At 38.4% G+C, this 21,968-nt stretch overlaps 1 long non-coding RNA gene across 2 annotated transcripts in view; it reads left to right on the forward strand.

Annotated features, from left to right (window-relative positions):
• LOC133613229 (uncharacterized) overlaps positions 1-21,203 on the forward strand; it is a 173,957-nt gene extending 152,754 nt beyond the window's left edge. Inside the window, exon 5 of one of the 2 annotated variants that reach the window (XR_009816428.1) lies at positions 21,059-21,203. This is a non-coding gene — a long non-coding RNA (uncharacterized lncRNA). Of the gene's footprint in view, positions 1-572; positions 1,330-21,058 lie in introns of those variants that run through there. The other variant, XR_009816427.2, reaches the window with a different exon arrangement.
• The last annotated feature ends 765 nt before the right edge of the window (positions 21,204-21,968 follow it).

The raw sequence follows: 21,968 nt of genomic DNA on the forward strand, positions 1-21,968 counted from the left end.
TTCACAAATTTTTGTAGAAACAGTCTCCATGCCTAAGTGCTTGATTTTATACACCTGTGGCCAAGTGATTAGGACACCTGATTCTCATCATTTGGATGTGTGGCCCAATACTTTTGGCAGTATAGTGTGTGTGTGTATATATATATATATATATATATATATATATATATATATATATATATATATATATATATATATATATATATATATAGTTTCCCTTGTGGATCAATAAACTTTGTCTAAGTCTATAGGAAATGGATGGATGGATGAATGGGTTGGAAAATGTGTTTGTTGTCATAATGTGCATTTTGGCCAGTCAACAACCTGACGCGGCAACATTGGTTGAGATATTGGATGTCAATTTATGCATACATTATTTTTTAAATCAGCATTTGGGTGAAAAAAAAAAAGCCTACCATAGGGCCAGAGAAAGTTTCAACTGCCAGCACTATGATTTTATTTCCTTAATGTCCTCTGTGATTTGAATTTATATTCGCATGTCTCATGACACATTATCTGTACGTAATATTGGCTGCATCTCTCATAGTTGTTTGTGTGCCATGTTGTTCCAGACCACAGCAAACGTCACCCAGCTTGCGAAGATTGTAATAAATCGATTAGAAGAAGACGGCCTGCCGTTTCCTTAAACTTGGACACAGGCATTTATACCTTTGGTCATTATGAGCCAGTAATTTCCAGAAGTTATGTCATACTGTGAGAAGCCTCCATTTTACTAATGATTTCCAATGGTGCAAAAATGTATATATTAAAAATGTAAATGCAGTATTACTGTCAACACATATTTGCATCAGCCTTTGATAGTAGACTAATATAACTAATATAGAAACTTACATCATGTGTTGACTTTATTATAACACTTACTGTATATAAGGCTTTTAATTTTTTGCGGCTCCAGACAATTTTAATTTTTTTTTATTTTTGGTCCAATATGGCTCCTTCAACATTTTGGGTTGCCCACCCCTGGCTTAGCCGCTTGTCAGCCAGGAAAGAATCGGGGAAATTATTGTTATTATTCTTTGTATTGTTCCCACACTAACATTGCTTTTTGGTGTCACTTTTGATATGGTTTTGTCACGGTTTACTAGCTTTCTATTGCGACTTTTTTTTTTTTCTTAGCATCTGATCAAGCCAAGAAAAAGTGACTTTCTTAGTCTTTTTTTAAGTGTGAACGGTGGAGAAGTCCCCGGGAGGTGATCTAGTGATCACTTCCTAAGGATCCTTGATGCTGAGGAATATTCATCCATCTTGCTATGGTCTGGATCGTCTGCTGATCCTGAGCCAGTGCAGGATGGATGGATATATACAATATCTGGGTACTTTTTCCTAATAATGTCTATAATGTAAACCTTGAGTTGTTAAAGCCCAAGTGCACCTCTCTCCTCAAGCGTGCTTGTGAGTGTGGATGTGTGCATGTATGAAGGGTCTGAGTGAGCAAAGTATGATTGTCAAATGTGATTTTAACTGTAACATTCAATAAAATATATTTGCAAAAAAAAAAAAAAAAAAGAAATGAATAAATGTTGTCGGTTGACCAAAGACCAATATTGCTTCCAAACAAGTGAACAAGATGCTCAATAGATCAGTGTTTTTCAACCACTGTGCCGTGAGGTACAGTATGTTGTGCCGTGGGAGATTATCTAATTTCACCTATTTGGGTTAAAAATATTTTTTGCAAATCAGTAATTATAGTCTGCAAATGATGTGTTGTTGTTGAGTGTCGGTGCTGTCTAGAGCTCGGCAGAGTAACCGTGTAATACTCTTCCATATCAGTAGGTGGCAGCCGGTAGCTAATTGCTTTGTCGGCAACAGAGGGAGGCAGTGTGCAGGTAAAAAGGTGTCTAATGCTTAAACCAAAAATCAACAAAAGGTGAGTGCCCCTAAGAAAAAGCATTGAAGCTTAGGGAAGGCTATGCAGAACGAAACTAAAACTGAACTGGCTAGAAAGTAAACAAAAACAGAATGCTGGACGACAGCAAAGACTTACTGTGCAGCAAAGACATGTACATCCGAACATGACATGACAATCAACAATGTCCCCGCAAAGAAGGATAAAAACAACTGAAATATTCTTGACTGCTAAAACAAAGTAGATGCGGGAAATATCGCTCAAAAGGAAGACATGAAACTGCTACAGGAAAATACCACAAAAAGTGAAAAAGCCACCAAAATAGGAGCGCGAGACAAGAAGTAAAACACTACACACAGGAAAACAGCAAAACACTCAAAATAAGTAATGGCGTAATGTGACAGGTCTTTGACTTTGAGACAAGAGCTGTAGTGATGCATGCTTGGTTATGGTTTAAATTCATATCCAACAATTGCGACAATGACCTTTTACTGTCAACTGAGTGTGGTTTTTTAATGATTTCTGCTGGTGGTGTGCCTACGGATTTTTACAACGCAAAAAAAATAGCGCCTTGGCTCAAAAAAGGTTGAAAAACACTGCAAGAGGGTGTATCTTTCCCTATCAAGACGGACGAGGCTGAACAAGGCAGTGAACGGACTCCTTACCAGTGGATCACAGTTCCAAAGCATTCCAGAAGAGCTGGCAGACATCTCCCTTGTTGTTGTGACCAAGAGCCTCTGCTGGCACGTGGCTAATGAAGTGTTGAGGCGACAGCACTAAGGAGCGGGTGATACCGAGGGACAGTGACAGAGACGTAGGGGCCCCACCGTTAGTTACCTGTAATAGCCCGGGATGACGATGTGCGCCCCGGCACCGGGCTGACAGATGTCGGAGTTCTTCTGATCATCCGTTTTCCGAAGCGCGTCGGTAAAAGGTCCCGTGGCATTGATAACACATTTGGCTCTGACATCAAATTCCTGCCCTATGAAAGAAAACAGCATCAATCACCAGGGGCTATTCATCTGTGGCTGGTGACAAGCCGGATTATTAATTTATCAGCGAACGCCCCCCTCTCACCGTAATAGAGTGGCTCCGGTGTGTCCATGGGAGACTTCCCAGGATTGTAATTAATAGGAAACCGACATACCTAATTTCCCTCTTGCCTGTTTGTGTCACACCGGAGCCCGGTGGCAGTGACTGAGGGAGCCTTTTGAAAATTGCGCAAGGCAAATGTTTGTTAATGCGATGCTGGCTGTTAAAGGAGCTATAAGGTAGGTAATGAGATTTCAAAAAGAAAGGATGATGTGTTTGGATGAGCGGATGGGCGACACGGTCTAATTTGACATGAGACACTATAGCAAGAAACATTAGGTACACGAGATAATAAGGGCCTATACACGAGTGTCCATATGAAAAATATACATTTACATGTTACATTATCCATGACATTTAGTTTTATTCCTGAAAAAATACCAAAATGCTAGTTTAACATTTAGCACTGAAATGGTATATTGCTAACACTTAGCATGCTACCGTTATAGCGCCAAATAATTACATATCCATGACTTTCACTTTTAATACCTAAATAAAAAATACCAAAATGCTAGTTTGTTAACATTTAGCACATGCAAACAAGATTACACAATGTAACAATATCATAACGTTTCGTTTAACACCTAAAAAAAGTGCTGAAATGATATATTGCTAACAGTTAGCATGCTACCCTTATAGCGCCAAGTAATTACATATCCATGACTTTCACTTTTAATACCTAAATAAAAAAGACTATAATGCCAACTTGTTAACATTTAGCATATGCTAACAAGATTGCACAACATAATATCCATAACTTTTAGTTTTATACCTACAAAAATGTCCTGAAATTGTATATTGCTGACACTTAACATGCTACCGTTATAGCGCCAAGTAATTACATATCCATAACTTTCACTTTTATACTAAATAAAAAAGACTAAAATGCCAACTTGCTAACATTTAACATAACCTAACAAGATTGCACAACATAACAATATCCATAACGTTTAGTTTTATACCTGAAAAAATGCGATGAAATGGTATATTGCTAACACTTAGCATGCTACCGTTATAGCGCCAAGTAATTACATATCCATGACTTTCACTTTTATATCTAAATAAAAAAGACTAAAATGCCAACTTGTTAACATTTAGCATATGCTAACACGATTGTACAACGCAACAATATTCATAACGTTTAGTTTTATACCAAAAAAAATGCACTGACATGGTATATTGCTAACACTTAGCATGCTACCGTTATAGCGCCAAATAATTACATATCCATGACTTTCACTTTTAATACCTAAATAAAAAATACCAAAATGCTAGTTTGTTAACATTTAGCACATGCAAACAAGATTGCACAATGTAACAATATCATAACGTTTAGTTTAACACCTAAAAAAAGTGCCGAAATGATATATTGCTAACACTTAGCATGCTACCCTTATAGCGCCAAGTAATTACATATCCATGACTTTCACTTTTAATACCTAAATAAAAAAGACTACAATGCCAACTTGTTAACATTTAGCACATGCTAACAAGATTGCACAACATAATATCCATAACTTTTAGTTTTATACCTATAAAAATGTCCTGAAATTGTACATTGCTAACACTTAGCATGCTACCCTTATAGCGCCAAGTAATTACATATCCATGACATTCATTTTTATACTAAATAAAAAAGACTAAAATGCCGACTTGCTAACATTCAGCATAAGCTAACAAGATTGCACAACAAAACAATGTCCATGACGTTTAGTTTTATACCTAAAAAAATGCGATGAAATGTTATATTGCTAACACTTAGCATGCTACCCTTATAGCGCCAAGTAATTACATATCCATGACATTCATTTTTATACTAAATAAAAAAGACTAAAATGCCGACTTGCTAACATTTAGCATAAGCTAACAAGATTGCACAACGTAACAATATCCATAACTTTTTGTTTTATACGTAAAAAATGTGCTGAAATGCTTTATTGCTAACACTTAGCATGCTACCGTTATAGCGCCAAGTAATTACATATCTATGACTTTCACTTTTAATACCTAAATAAAAAAGACTAAAATGCCGATTCGTTAACATTTAGCATATGTTAACAAGATTGCACAACATAATATCCATAACTTTTAGTTTTATACCTACAAAAAAAATGTCCTGAAATTGTATATTGCTAACACTTAGCATGCTACCCTTATAGCGCCAATTAATTACATATCCATGACGTTCACTTTTATACCTAAATAAAAAAGACTGAAATGCCGACTTGCTAACATTTAGCAAATGCTAACAAGATTGCACAACAAAACAATGTCCATAACTTTTAGTTTTATACCTAAAAAAATGCACTGAAATGTTATATTTCTAACACACAGCATGCTACCGTTATAGCGCCAAGTAATTACATATCCATGATTTTCACTTTTATACCTAAATAAAAAAGACTAAAATGCCAACTTGTTAACATTTAGCATATGCTAACAAGATTGCACAATGTAACAATATCCATAACGTTTAGTTTTATACCAAAAATAATGCACTGAAATGGTATATTGCTAACACTTAGCATGCTACCGTTATAGCACCAAGTAATTACATATCCATGACTTTCACTTTTATACCTAAATAAAAGACTAAAATGCCAACTTGTTAACATTTAACATATGATAACAAGTTTGCACAACATAATATCCATAACTTTTAGTTTTACACCTAAACAAATGTGATGAAATTATATATTGCTAACACTTAGCATGCTACCGTTATTGCGCCAATTAATTACATATCCATGACTTTCACTCTTAATACCAAAAAAACACTAAAATGCCATCTCGTTAACATCTAGCATATGCTAACAAGATTGCACAACGTAACAATATCCATAATGTTTAGTTTTATACCTAAAAAAATGCACTGAAATGGTATATTGCTAACACTTAGCATGCTACCGTTATAGTGCCAAGTAATTATATATCCATGACTTTCACTTTTATACCTAAATAAAAAAGACTAAAATGCCAAGTTATTAACATTTAGCATGCTGTTGATATGGTGCCAATTAATTACATATACATGACTTTTAGTTCAATACCTAAAAGACTACTAAAATGTTAACATGCTAACACCTAACACATGCTACTAAGTTAGCACCATATAACAATATCCATGACTTTTGGTTGTATCCCAAAAGGGACAAGCGGTAGAAAATGGATGGATGGATGGAATTGTAAAGATGTCAATCTAGAAATTTGCATTATCCGTTATTTGCTAAGGTTTTCATCGCGTTAACTGAGTTCCCCATTGTAAAAATTACAATGGCCATTTTTCGATATTGTAAACATGTTTTTTTTTTTTTTATTGTTTTCTCCATGAAAACCAAATGCATCCAAGCATTTCCCTTTAAAATACTTGCAAATCCTATTAGAGATGTAATTTCACGCCTCAACCACTGGATACCGCCAGAGTAGCGTATATTCATATTAAATGCATATTTGCTTTGATCTACCAACAACTTATATGTAATAAAAACGATGTTGGTGAGTTGGGAGTAGGGTTGTACGGTTTACCGGTATTAGTATAGTACCGCGATACTAATGAATCGTATTCGGTACTATACCGCCTCTAAATAGTACCGGTCCCCCGTACCCACGTTGTCGTGACTTTGCGAGTTCACGAGCAGACGAGCATGTTCGGCAGCGCACAATCACAGAGTACTTACAAGCAGACACAGTGTGTGGACAGAAAAGGAAAAATGGACGCATTTTGGCTTAAAAAGTAAATATAAAGGTGAAGTTATAACACTGAAACGCCCTCAGGAAGAGATGCTTTAAGTCCAGCCGCTACTTCTTAATCACTAATCCTCGCCTCCATGGCGACAAATAAAGTACGTTTCTTACAAGTAGCATTATCACTGCAGGACGAGGAATAGCTAAACATGCTTCACTACACACCGAAGCTCACCGGCGTCAAAATGTAAACAAACGCCTTTGGTGGATCTACACCTGACATCCACTGTAATGATACCAAGTACAGTAGCGTATCTAGTCGATACTTCTGTGATTACATCGAGATTTTTTAGCATCACATAATCTTTTTTCGTTTTTTCTTTCATTTATATTATGTTTATAAACTCAGTAAATATGTCCCTGGACACATGAGGACTTTAAATATGACCAATGTATGATCCTGTAACTGCTTGGTATCGGATTGATACCCAAATTTGTGGTATCATCCAAAACTAATGTAAAGTATCAAACAACAGAAGAATAAGTGATTATTACATTTTAACAGAAGTGTAGCTAGAACATGTTAAAAGAAAAAATAAGCAGATATTAACAGTAAATGAACAAGTAGATTAATGATTCATTTTCTACCACTTGTCCTTAATAATATTGACAAAATAATAGGTAGACAAATGACACAATATGTTACTGCATATGTCAGCAGACTAATTAGGAGCCTTTGTTTGTTTACTTACTACTAAAAGACAAGTTGTCTTGTATGCTCACTATTTTATTTAAGGACTTAACTGCAATAATAAACATATGTTCAATGTACCCTAAGATTTTTTGTTAAAATAAAGCCAATAATGCAATTTTTTTGCGGTCCCCTTTATTTAGAAAGGTGCCGAAAAGTATCGACATATATTTTAGTACTGGGAAAACACTAGTTGGGAGTGACTTAAGAGTGGTGTGGATGTGGCTACAAAAATATTGTGCGTGCACAAACATTGCAAAGTTTGTTTGTGTTTTTGCCATTTAAAAAAAAACTTTAAACCGATGGATAGATCTAAAGATTTCAGCATTGAAAGCAAAAAAAAAAAAAAAAAAAAAAAAAAAGTGTAAATAAATTAGACTTACTTTTTAGATTTTTATGGCTGGAACCCTACAACAGTGTTTTTCAACCTTTTTTTCATTGAAAAAATACAGAGGCACACCACCAGCAGAAATCATTAAAAAATGAAACTCCACCAGGTTGTCTTTTTTTTTTTTTTAGTTTGATGTTTTCCTGTGTGTAGTGCTTCAGTTCCTGCCTGCATTTTGGTGGCTTTTCCTGTTTTGTTGTTGTTTTCCTGTAGCATCTTCACGTCTTTCTTTCAGCGCTATTACCTGACCTACTTTGTATTGGCAATTAAGAACATTTAAGTTGTGCCGACGCTATCTTTCCTTGTGGGGACATTGTTGATTGTCATGTCATGTACGGACACACGCTGTAAGTCTTTGCTGTCGTCCAGCATTCTGTTTTTTCTTCACTTTGCAGCCAGTTCAGTTTTACTTACGTTTTGCATAGCCATCCCTATGCTTCAGTGCCTTTTCCTAGCGGGACATGCCTTTTGTTCATTTTTGTTTTAAGCTTTAGATACCTTTTTTTTTTACCTGCACACTGTCTCCCGCTGTGCTCTGCATGTTGGGATCACGACAAACCACCCTCGACGCGTTCTGCCACCTACTGGAGTACTACATGGTTACCCTGCCAAGCTCTACACGGCAACAGACAATAGACAACGGCACATTATTTTGCAGATTATCATTATTGATTTGCAAAAATATAATTTAGGTAAAGTTGCGTAATTTCCCACGACACGCCAGACAATATCTCACGGCCCACTAGTGTGCCGCGGCACAGTGGTTGAAAAACACCGCCCTATAACATATAACATTCCCCATATTTAGGGGATCCCCAAGGGTTAGGGTAGCCCGTTCATCAGATGCTAATGGTTTAAATTAGAGATGTCCGATATGGCTTTTTTGCCGATATCTGATATTCCAACTCTTAATTACCGATTCCGATATCAACCGATACCGATATATACAGTCGTGGAATTAACACATTATTATGCCTAATTTTGTTGTGATGCCCCGCTGGATGCATTAAAACAATGTAACAAGGTTTTCCAAAATAAATCGACTCAAGTTATGGAAAAAAATGCCAACATGGCACTGCCATATTTATTATTGAACTCACAAAGTGCATTTTTTTTTTTAACATGCCTCAAAACAGCAGCTTGGAATTTGGGACATGCTCTCCCGGAGAGAGCATGAGGAGGTTGAGGTGGGCGGGGTTGGAGGAGGGCGGTGTTGAGGTGGTGGTGGTGGGGGGGGGGGGGGGTTTAGCGGTGGGGTGTATATTGTAGCGTCCCAGAAGAGTTAGTGCTGCAAGGGGTTCTGGGTATTTGTTCTGTTGTGTTTATGTTGTGTTACGGTGCGGATGTTCTCCTGAAATGTGATTGTCATTCTTGTTTGGTGTGGGTTCACAGTGTGGCGCATATTTGTAACAGTGTTAAAGTTGTTTATACGGCCACCCTCAGTGTGACCTGTATGGCTGTTGGCATTCACTTATGTGTGTGAAAAGCCGTACAGCGCCGTTTTAAAAAGTCATACATTTTACTTTTTTAAAACCGATACCGATAATTTCCGATATTACATTTTTAAGCATTTATCGGCCGATAATATCGGCAGTCCGATATTATTGGACATCTCTAATTACATCATCAGATGTTATTGATTTAAATGTAACTTATATATTGGGTTTCACTATTTAAAGCGCTTTGAGTCACGAGAGAAAAAGCGCTATATAAATAGAATTCACTTCACTTCAATTCACACTTATTCAATTATGCAGAAGGTGTACCTAAAGAAAAAGGACATTGTGTATTTTGAAAGGAGCCCACCTTCCGCCTGAGTGCAGCTGAGATAGGCTCCAGCAACACCCCCCCCCCCCCCCCACCCCGGAAGGGACAAGCGGTAGAAAATGGATGGGACGGCATTGAGAGGAGCCAGATGAGGTGGTTCGGGCATCTGGTCAGGATGCCACCCGAACGCCTCCGTCGGGAGGTGTTTAGGGCACGTCCGACCGGTAAGAGGCCACGGGGAAGACCCAGGACACATTGGGTAGACTATGTCTCCCGGCTGGCCTGGGAACGCCTCGGGATCCCCCGGGAAGAGCTGGACGAACTGGCTGGGGAGAGGGAAAGTGTGGGCTTCCCTGCTTAGGCTGCTGCCCCCGCGACCCGACCTCGGATAAGCGGAAGAAGATGGACGACATTGGAAAAGATGACGGCGGAACTCTTCCCGTTATTATCCGTTCCATCTAATCTCTCTCCCCGGGGGGGGGGGGCCCTCCTCCGCCACTCTTAAAGTGAGACGTCGCCTTCAAGTGGCGCACTTCCATCTTTCGACACATCAGGGGGAGCGGGAGTGGTGGTCATGCGTCGAGATCCTCAAATCCTGGTTATTCATTTTCATACCCTCCACCGCTTCATTCTTCCAAAAGCCGGACCGATGCATGACATTTAAAAGATAAGTAAGGCCATTTGGAGTTGGCTAATTCCACCTCTGCAAGATCTGCAGCAGCGCTCTGCATCGCTTACGAAATATTAAAAGCCTCCGCGTTAGGCGTGCGGTGGCTATGTGCAAACGGGTGAAGGGGGGGCGACGACGGGGCCCCCCGGTGTGAGGGGTTCCAGGAAAGAGGGGACGCGGCTTTTGTTGGATTTACCTGTTATCACATGCCTACAGTACACTTGGCACGGCCCCTTCCCCCCCCCTGTCTTCCCCCTCCACCCTGTCTGTGTGGTTCTGCCCTCTTTACTAGGTGCACCACTTCAGTGTAATTGGCTATGGCAGCCCCATACCTGGCAGCGGTGAGGGCGATGGCGAGGTTCATTCGAGCATCGTCGTGTTGTCCTGCAGCGGGGGGACAGGACCGGCGCAGGGGGATGTGAGTCACCCCCAGCCTGTGACTGGTGGTACGGAAGTGTGTCGGAACCGATATGTCACATCTGTCCCTGTCACTTTGCATCAGCGCGACGGCTGCTCCGGCCGCACGAGGGAGCGCACTCAAAGCCGCAGCGGCCCTTTGGCCTGAGCGCGGGGGCCCCCTCCCCGTCCACCGTCCCCGCCCCGACGCGTCTGGCTGCACCCGGGAAAAAGGGGAGCGGCTGGAAATCAAATACCGGGGAGAACCTGAGGGCACACAAACTGCAGTTTGGCCAGTTGTAACATATACATCCAGGGCCGGGGCCTGGACTTTGTGTGGCCCTTGACAAAATGTAGTTTGTGGCCCCATTTTGGTCTTTTATGTTCTTTAAAAAATATATATATACAAATAAAGTATTTGGCCACATGCCTTGCCTCACATATGAACTTGAAGTGCCATCCCATTCCTATCCTGGAGCATTCAAAGTTCCTTTCACTGGAACTAAGGGCCAAAACAACCCCACACCATAATTCTTCCTACAACAAATTTCACACTCGGCACAATGCAGTCTGAAATGTAGCGTTCTCCTGGCAACCTCCAAACCTAGACTTGTCCATCATATTGCCAGATGGAAAAGTGTGATTCATCACTCCAGAGAAGGCGTCTCCACTTAGAGTCCAGTGGCGACGTGCTTTACACCACTGCATCCCACGCTTTGCATTGGACTTGGTGATGTATGGCTTAGATGCAGCTGCACGGCCATGGAAACCCATTCCATGAATCTCTTTGCGTACTGTACGTGGGTTAATTGGAAGATCACATGAAGTTTGGAGCTCAAGTCGGCGACCTCTTTGCACCAGTGACGTGCGGTGAGGTTTATGGCTGGTGAGGCACTGACTTCATCACAGTCAGATTTACAAACATATGAACCCTAAAGAGTATCTTATTCACCATTTGATTGGCAGCAGTTAACGGGTTATGTTTAAAAGCTCATGCCAGCATTCTTCCCTGCTTGGCACTCAGCATCAAGGGTTGGAATTGGGGGTTAAATCACCAACAATTATTCCCGGGCGTGGCGCCGCTGTTGCCCACTGCTCCCCTCACATCCCAGGGGGTGAGCAAGAGGATGGGTCAAATGCAGAGGACAAATTTCACCACACCTAGTGTGTGTGTGACAATCATTGGTACTTTAACTTAACTTTAACTTTACACATACAAACTGTAGCACACAAAAAAGCACATTTAATAAAAAAAACGTTATTATGGTCTTACTTTTACTTATAAGTGTGGGAACAGTGGTGTTCGTATTGGAGGAGTTGTGAATGAATGAAATATGAAATCCGTGCTGCAGTCTGCAGGTGTACCTAATGTTGTGTCCCTACAGTCGTTCACGGCTCCTCCGGCGCGAGCAATGTTGTTTTTGCACTTTTTGGCTTCTTGTTAAGTGACTTTTTTTGGGTGGATTCGGTCTTGCACGTGGAGGGTTTGGGTGTGGGCTTTGGTTGGTGTGGCGCTCCCGTCGGGGGGTGCATTAACCGGCATCAGGAGGCGGGATTACGCGAGCCTCAGCCAGTGCGTCTCCGCAGCCGTTTTATGATTGCTCAGCACTAGAAATACTTTACACACATACTATTGTTGACAAAATACACTGTACATTATATACCTCAGCTAACTAAACTATGGAAATGTATAATATAATTCATATAGCAATGCGGTCTCACTGCACAGCAGGCCAGCAGTTAGCCGAGTCTGCAATCCATGTTGAGGCACAACTGAGTGACGTGCCTCAACTGGCTGCTGATCACCGCACCGTCTCTTCTCAGTATTTGAATGGCAAATGTGACAATTCAGCGATTTTGAATACAAATAATCAATAACTGGTGAAGTTAAATGGAAAATAACTTTATAGTATAATCACTGAATACATACAACAATTTAATAGTTTTTTTTTCTTTTTACATTTTTTTTCTTTCCATGTGACCGCACGTCACTGCTTTGCACTGTGCGTTTCAGCATCCCCTGAACCCTCTCTGTCAGTGTATGTTTATGTTTATGTGGCTGAGTTGCTGTTGTTCCCAAACTTTTCCATTTTCTTATAATAAAGCCGACAGTTGACTTTGGAATATTTAGGAGCGAGGAAATTTCACGACTGGATTTGTTGCACAGGTGGCATCCTATGACAGTTTCACGCTGGAAATCACTGAGAGCGGCCCATTCTTTCACAAATGTTTGTAGAAACAGTCTCCATGCCTAAGTGCTTGATTTTATACACCTGTGCCGGCCCAAGTGATTAGGACACCGAAACCTCATCATTTGGATGGGTGGCCAAATACTTTTGGCAACATAGTGTATATTAGACAAACACCCCATTAGCAGATTTTTCTTATTTTCATGGATAAATGTCCGCCTTTTTGATGGTATATTAAAATTTTTGACTGGCGTTAGACTCATTCTGCTCGGCAATGTTTTTGATGATTTTGTTTCTTTTAGGGTTGTACGGTATACCGGTATTAGTTTAGTACCGCGATACTAATGAATCATTTTCGGTACTATTCAGCCTCTGAAACGTACCGGTCCCGCACCCCGTCTATATTAACTATCTTAGCCTACTATCAAAATGACTTTAAAAGTCTTATATAATATATAAGACTATTAGTTTTATACCTAAAGAAAATGAAAAAAATTAGAGCATGCTCACACTTAGCATATGATACCAAGATAGCCCGTTTACAACATCCATGACTTTTAGTTTTATACCTAAAGAAAATGACAAAAATTAGAGCATGCTAACACTTAGCATATGATACCAAGATAGCACGTTTAACAACATCCATGACTTCCAATTTTATACCTAAAGAAAATGTCAAAAATTAGAGCATGCTAACACTTAGCATATGATACCAAGATAGCACGTTTAACAATATCCATGACTTCTGGTTTTATACCTAAAACAATATTTTACAATACTACCATGCTAAAACTTAGCATGCACTATTAATATAGCACCATTTAACAATATCCATGACTTTAAGTTTTATACCTAAAAAGAAAATACTAAAATGTTTGCATGCTAACACTTACAGCATTAGATACCAAGATAGCACATTTACCAATATCATGACTTTTAGTTTTATACCTAAAATAACAATTAAAATACTAACATGCTAACACTTAGCATTTACTACCAAGAAAGCACTATGTAACAATATCAATAACTTTTAGTTTTATGTCTAAAAAAATACTAAAATACTACCACGTTAATACATAGCATATGCTACCAAGATAGCACCATGTACCAATAACCATGTCTTTTAGTTTTATACATAAAAAAATGACTAAAATAGTAGCATGCCAACACTTAGCATATGCTACCAATTTAGCACCCTGTAGCAAAATGCTTCATTTTTTTATTCATACCTACAAAATTGGCTAAAATGTTAGCATGCAACCAAGATAGCACCATGTAACACTATCCATGACTTTTAGTTGTATACCTGAAAATAGCTGCAATGCTAGCATCATAACACTTAACATATGCTATCTAGATAGCACCATGTCACAATATCCATAACTTTTAGTTGTAAAACTACAAATTGACTAAAATACTAGCACGCTAACACCAAGATAGCACCATGTAACAATATCCTCAATTTTTTGTTATATACTTTGGAAAATGACTGAAGTACGAGCATGCTAACACTTAACATATGCTTCCAAAGTAGCACCATGTAACAAAATCAATAACTTTTTGTTTTATGTCTGAAAAAATTATACATTCTACCACATTAATACATAGCATATGCTACCAAGAATCTGTAGCACCATGTGACAATTTCCATAATTTTTAGTTGTATACCTATACAACTGTCTAAAGTAATAGCATGCTAACACTTAACATATGCTAACAAGATAGTGCCATGTAACAATGTCCATAACTTTTAGTTTTATACCTAAAAAAATGCTAAAATAATAACATCCTAACACTTAACATATGCTATCTAGATAGCACTTTGTCACAATATCCATAACTTTTAGTTGTATACCTACAAATTTACCAAAATACTAACACACTAACACCAAGATAGCACCATGTAACAATATATACCATTTTTAGTTCTATACCTCGGAAAATGACTGAAGTACTAGCATGCTAACACTTAACATATGCTACCCAGATAGTTCCATGTAAAAATGTCCATAATTTTTAGTTTTATACCTGAAAATAGCTAAAATGCCAGCATCCTAACCCTTAACATATGCTATCTAGATAGCACCATGTCACAATATCCATAACTTTTAGTTGTACACCTACAAATACATGGTGTTTACGTGACGTCACACATCCGGGTTATCCCGGGTCATCCGCCATCTTGGGAGGCAAACAAAACACACCTGGCCTAGTTGACACGCTTCACGATTATTGACTGTATTAACCAGGGGTCTCAGACACGATGCCCACACCTTTTTATGGAATTTTTAAGCTGGTGCGGCACGCGGGTTTTAAATGAATAGCGGTTGTCAGCGTCATGCGTGCCGTGATGGTACAACATATAGCGCCCACTACTATCAGCGTGCCTGGACAATAGCTTCGAGCAAACACTGGTGAAAGGCGCATAATGGTTATTTCCTGTTGGGTGAATGGATGTACAAATCGACGGGATGGATCAGTGCAGCGAGGATTTTTCAGTATTCCTAAAATTAGACACAACGAAGGAGAACAGACAAGGAAAATCAGCGAGGAGAGACGACGCTTGTGGTTGGCAAGCATCAACAGGAAAGAGGAGCCATCTCAACATTCCAAAATATGTTCTGATCACTTTGTAACAGGTAGGATTACGTCTCAATCTGTTTATTAAACATTTTAGAACGATGTATTGTTTATTTTTTTGTCAATTTGCTATTCTCGAAGCCCTTTATGGGATGGACCACGAAAGCGAAAGCCCCCCCCCCCCCCCTCAGGATATATAGCGCCCATCTCAGCCCAGGTTGCTTGTACACGAAATGAGTTGTAGATCTCAATGGATAAAATATTTAGGTATCAACCTTGTCATAAGTTAGATACATTAGAGATGCACTTTTGTTTGGTAATTACATAAGTGTTGCAATGAAATAAGGACAGGCTTGGGCAGACTCCCCTTATCCTAAGGAGTCCGACGTGTCCTCGCTAAACACATGGTTTTAATGTACGTTATATATACATACCCTGCCCACTACAAGCACTTTCTCGTTTGCAGTCATGCTTTTAACGTCGCTGACCCATCCGTTAATAAACTGGTTGTACGCCTCCAGAGACTTGAATGCCCTCAATTCCTCCATTGTATAGGCACTGGTGTAATTGACGAGGTAGTTCAAAATGTCTATGTACGTTATGGCCGGGAGGCATTTGTGGTCATACGTGAAACTTTGTTTCGGCACTTCGTACGGGTCAACGCCTATGCATTGTGTCTTCTGGTTGTATCTTTCCAACGTCTGGTTGTCCAAGCCTTCTTTATACTTCTTTTTTGCTGGTTTCTCGGCCATTATGCATACGTTTGTGAACGGGTTCGTATATATGAATTTGCTGATGTTGTACCGGTGCGCTTGCCTTTCAAAATGGCGGATCGCGCGGAGCATCATGGGAAATCAGTCGGGCGTGAAAACTATGTATTGACTAAATTACTAGCACGCTAACACCAAGATAGCACCATGTAACAAAATCCACAATTTTTAGTTCCATACCTTGGAAAATGACTAAAATACTAACATGCTAACACTTAACATATGCTACCAAGATAGTTCCATGTAACAATGTCCATAACTTACAGTTTTATACCTAAAAAAATGCTAAAATAATAGCATCCTAACACTTAACATATGCTATCTAGATAGCACCATGTCACAATATCCATAACTTTTAGTTGTACACCTACAAAGTGACTAAAATACTAACACCAAGATAGCACCATGTAACAATATCCATGATTTGTAGTTCTATACCTCGGAAAATGACTGAAGTACTAGCATGCAAACACTTAACATTTGCTATCAAGATAGCACCATGTACCAATATCCATGACGTTTGGTTGTATACATAAAACAAGACTAAAATACTAGCATGCTAACACTTAACATATGCTACCAAAATAGTTCCATGTAACAATGTCCATAACTTTTAGTAGTATACCTGAAAATAGCTAAAATGCTAGCATCCTAACAATTAACATATGATATCTAGATAGCACCATGTCACAATATCCATAACTTTCAGTTGTACACCTACAAATTGACTAAAATACTAACACGCTAACACCAAGATAGCACCATGTAACAATATCCACAATTTTTGGTTCCATACCTCGGAAAATGACTGAAGTACTAGCATGCTAACACTTAACATACCGGTATGCTTCCAAGGTAGCACCATGTAACAATATCAATAACTTTTTGTTTTATGTCTAAAAAATTTCTAAATTCTACCACATTAATACATAGCAAATGCTACCAAGATACTGTAGCACCATGCGACAATTTCCATAACTTTTAGTTGTATACCTACCCAATTGACTAAAGTAATAGCATTCTAACACTTAACATATGCTACCAAAATAGTTCCCTGTAACAATGTCCGTAACATTGTATACCTGAAAATACGTAAAATGCTAGGATCCTAAGAATTAACATATGCTATCTAGATAGCACCATGTCACAATATCCATAACGTTCAGTTGTATACCTACAAATTGAATAAAATACTAGCATGCTAACACCAAGCTAGCACCATGTAACAATATCCACAAGTTTTAGTTCTAAACCTTGGAAAATGACTGAAGTACTAGCATGCTAACACTTAACATATGCTACCAAGATAGTTCCATGTAACAATGTCCATAACTTACAGTTTTATACCTAAAAAAATGCTATAATAATAGCATCCTAACACTTAACATATTCCATCTAGATAGCACCTTGCCACAATATCCATAACTTTTAGTTGTATACCTACAAATTGACTAAAATACTAGCACGCTAACACCAAGATAGCACTATGTAACAATATCCACAATTTTTGGTTCTATACCTCGGAAAATGACTGAAGTACTAGCATGCTAACACTTTACATATGTTACCAAGGTAGTTCCATGTAACAATGTCCATAACTTTTAGTTTTATACCTGACAATAGCTCAAATGCTAGCATCCTAACAATTAACATATGATATCTAGATAGTACCATGTCACAATATCCATAACTTTCAGTTGTACACCTACAAATTGACTAAAATACTAGCACGCTAACACCAAGATAGCACCATGTAACAATATCCACTATTTTTGGTTATATACCTCAGAAAATGACTGAAGTACTAGCATGCTAACACTTAACATATGCTACCAAGATAGTTCCATGTAGCAATGTCCATAACTTATAGTTTTATACCTAAAAAATGCTAAACTAATAGCATCCTATCACTAAACATATTCCATCGAGATAGCACCTTGTCACAATATCCATAACTTTTAGTTTTATACCTACAAATTGACTAAAATACTAGCACACTAACACCAAGATAGCACATGTAACAATATCCACGATTTTTGGTTCTATACCTCAGAAAATGACTGAAGTACTAGCATGCTAACACTTAACATATGTTACCAAGGTAGTTCCATGTAACAATGTCCATAACTTTTAGTTTTATACCTGACAATAGCTCAAATGCAAGCATCCTAACAATCAACATATGATATCTAGATAGCACCTTGTCACAATATCCATAACTTTTAGTTGTATACCTACAAATTTACTAAAATACTAACACACTAACACCAAGATAGCACCATGTAACAATATATACAATTTTTAGTTCTATACCTTGGAAAATGACTGAAGTACTAGCATGTTAACACTTAACATATGCTACCAAGATACCACTTTTGTTTTATACATAAAAAAAGACTAAAATACTAGCATGCCATGAACCTTACCTGGCCCGGACACGGAAAGGATTGACAGATTGATGGCTCTTTCTCGTTTTAACCTCTTTAGGCAAAAAAAATAAATAAGGGATTACTCCCTATATGTGTATATGTATGTATGTATATATACGTTTATATATGTATGTGTATGTATATATATACACGTATCAGTGACGTGCAGTCACTAGAGGCAGGTGAGGCGGGACCTCACCTGCCATCATGGAAAGAATAAAAAAATGTAAAAATAAAACAAATTAATTAAATTGTTATATGTATCCAGTGATTATACTATAAAGTTATTTTCCGTTTAACTTCACCAGTTTTAGATTATGTTTATTCAAAATCGCTGAATTTTCACATTTGCCGTTCAAATACTGAGAAGAGACGGTGCGGTGAACAGCAGCCAGTTGAGGCACGTCACTCAGTGCCTCAACATGGATTCCGGACTCGGCTAACTGCTGGCCTGCTGTGCAGTGAGACCGTATTGCTGTATGAACTATATTATACATTTCCATAGTTTAGTTAGCTGAGGTATATAATGTACAGTGTATTTTTTCAACAACTGTACGTGTGTAACGTATTTCTTGTGCTGAGCGATCATAAAACTGCTGCGAAGACGCACTGTGTGAGGCTCGCGTAATCCCGCCTCCTGGTGCCGGTTATTGCACCTTTGCCGCAGACTGCACCCCCCCGACGGGAGCGCCACACCAACCAAAGCCCACACCCAAACCCTCCACGTGCAAGACCGAATCCACCCAAAAAAAGTCACTTAACAAGAAGCCAAAAAGTGCAAAAACAACATTGCTCGTGCCGGAGGAGCTGTGAACGACTACAGGGACACAACATTAGGTACACCTGCAGACTGCAGCACGGATTTCATATTTCATTCATTCACAACTCCTCCAACACGAACACCACTGTTCCCGCACTTATAAGTAAAGGTAAGACCTTAATGACGTTTGTTTTAATTCAATGTGATTTTTTGTGTGCTACAGTTTGTATGTGTAAAGTTAAAGTTAAATTAAAGTACCAATGATTGTCACACACACACTAGGTGTAGTGACATTTGTCCTCTGCATTCGACCCATCCCTTGATCATCCCCTGGGAGGTGAGGGGAGCAGTGGGCAGCAGCGGCGCCACGCCCAGGAATAATTTTTGGTGATTTAACCCCCAATTCCAGAATGCTGGTATGAGTTTTTAAACATAACCCGTTACCTGCTGCCAATCAAATGGTGAATAAGATACTCTTTAGGGTTCATATGTTTGTAAATCTGACTGTGATGAAGTTAGTGCCTCACCAGTCATGAACCTCACCGCACGTCACTGATACGTATATATATATATATATATATATATATATATATATATATATATATATATATATATATATATATATATATATATATATATATATGTATGTATCTGTTTGTATTTTATTTTATTTATTATTACTATTAATGTATTATTATTTCTTTTTTTTTTGTCTGTGTTTTTTTTTGTTTTGTTTATTTAATCGATGTATTTGTAGATATTACTTAGTTTTTTTTGTTGTTTCTTTTTTTTGGGGGTGGGGGGTGGTATGGATGGAAATAAACAAAAATATTTTGACATTTAGGGCAGATAATAGATATATGATTTATGTGAATATGATGTAATGGATAGGAATGTCTGATGCTGGATGTCAATAAAAATAAATTGAAAAAAAAACAAAAAACACTTAGCATATGCTACCAACTTAGCACTGTGTAACAAAATGCATAATTTTCTGATTCATACCTACAAAATTTGCTAAAATGTTAACATGCCACTAAGATAACACCATGTAACAATATCCATGACTTTAATTGTTCTACAAAAATGGGCTAAAACACGTTAAAAGTTAGCATACTAAATGTTAATTTCATGTATTGTGTTTATTAATAAAAACATCTGTTTTATAGAACACCCTTGTATTAATTGTTTCAATGTTACACATTTTACAATGCTTAATAAATCATAACGTTGTTGTAATTTACACGCTGAAAAGCCGACTCATCAAATAATTGCCACATGAGTGCTAACACGGGCATGTCAACACGGTAAACCGCCGATGACAGCGGCTGATCTGCCGTTGGAGCGAACAGACAATTCTACTATCAAGATTTATGGATTAATTCCTCTTCAGCCCTAAAATACCCGAGATCTATATTCCGAGTCACAAGGTCAGAAGTTTTGTAATTTAAATGAACGGGTGTAAAGGTGACAAATGAACAAAGCCCAGTTTCATTAGGAAGTGATTCTTATGTACATCTTGCTAAGATTTATAGCCACTTGAAAAGTAAAGAGAGAATAGAGATGATTAATGACTTTTAATGTCGGTGTCCGGGCCGTCTTTCTTTCTATTTGTTATTGCCAAGGTAGTTCAAGTCCTCCTCAGCCATGTTGCTCCTTTGCAGGAATGAGGAGGCTCTTTTGTTGCCCTGATTTATTTTTTTTCTACGTTTCAGCGACTTGAGGCCAGCTACGCTCCTGCTGGTGGGGCTCTGCTTAATGCTACGGCACGCTGGAAGCCATTCCCCCCACCCCGGGAAATAAATAAATAAATTCCAAAGAAAAGGAAAAAAAAACATCAGGAAAACAACAGATTTAAAGGCCACGTTTTAGAATGAATTACGTAGAAGAGTATGCACCCTGCCATATTGTATTAGGAAGAGCATAGACTCCTCTTCTTCATCTCTGTAGGCTCAATGCAACCATTAACACACACACACACACACACACACACACACACACACACACACACACACACACACACACACACACACACACACACACACACACACACACACACACACACATTGTTGTATTTCTTACCTTCTTGAGACCTGCGAAAAATGCCTCCCTCTTTAGGACCACCCTTTTTAGATATATAAAGATTTGTATTTACAACATTAATAACATATACATACTAGGCACATATAAAAAAAAGGTTGTTGTAAAAAATTAATTGGAATTTTACACGAAAAAAAAATCACAATTTCACAAGAAAACCTTAGAATTTCGGCAGTGTTATAATAAAAGTCGTGATTTTACTCAACGCAAGTCAAAATTTTACAAGAAAAAACGGAACATTTGCGCAATATTATCATGAAAGTTGGAATTTTACTCGATAACAGTCGCACTTTTACAAGAAAAGCGTAAAATGTTGGCAATTTTATGAAGAGAGTCGTCGTTTTACTCGACACAAGTCACAATTGTAAAAGAAAACTGTCAGGTTTAAGCACCGAACTATCTATTAAACAGACTAAGAAGCAAGGAATCAGGCAGAGACAGAGTTCAATTTTGCTCATGAGGAGAACGCATGGAGCTGCACACTCAGTTACAGTCCCCCCCACGCTCTGAGGAACAGCCCAAGCG

This window comes from Nerophis lumbriciformis, linkage group LG13, assembly GCF_033978685.3.
Source record: "Nerophis lumbriciformis linkage group LG13, RoL_Nlum_v2.1, whole genome shotgun sequence".
Taxonomy (NCBI): domain Eukaryota; kingdom Metazoa; phylum Chordata; class Actinopteri; order Syngnathiformes; family Syngnathidae; genus Nerophis; species Nerophis lumbriciformis.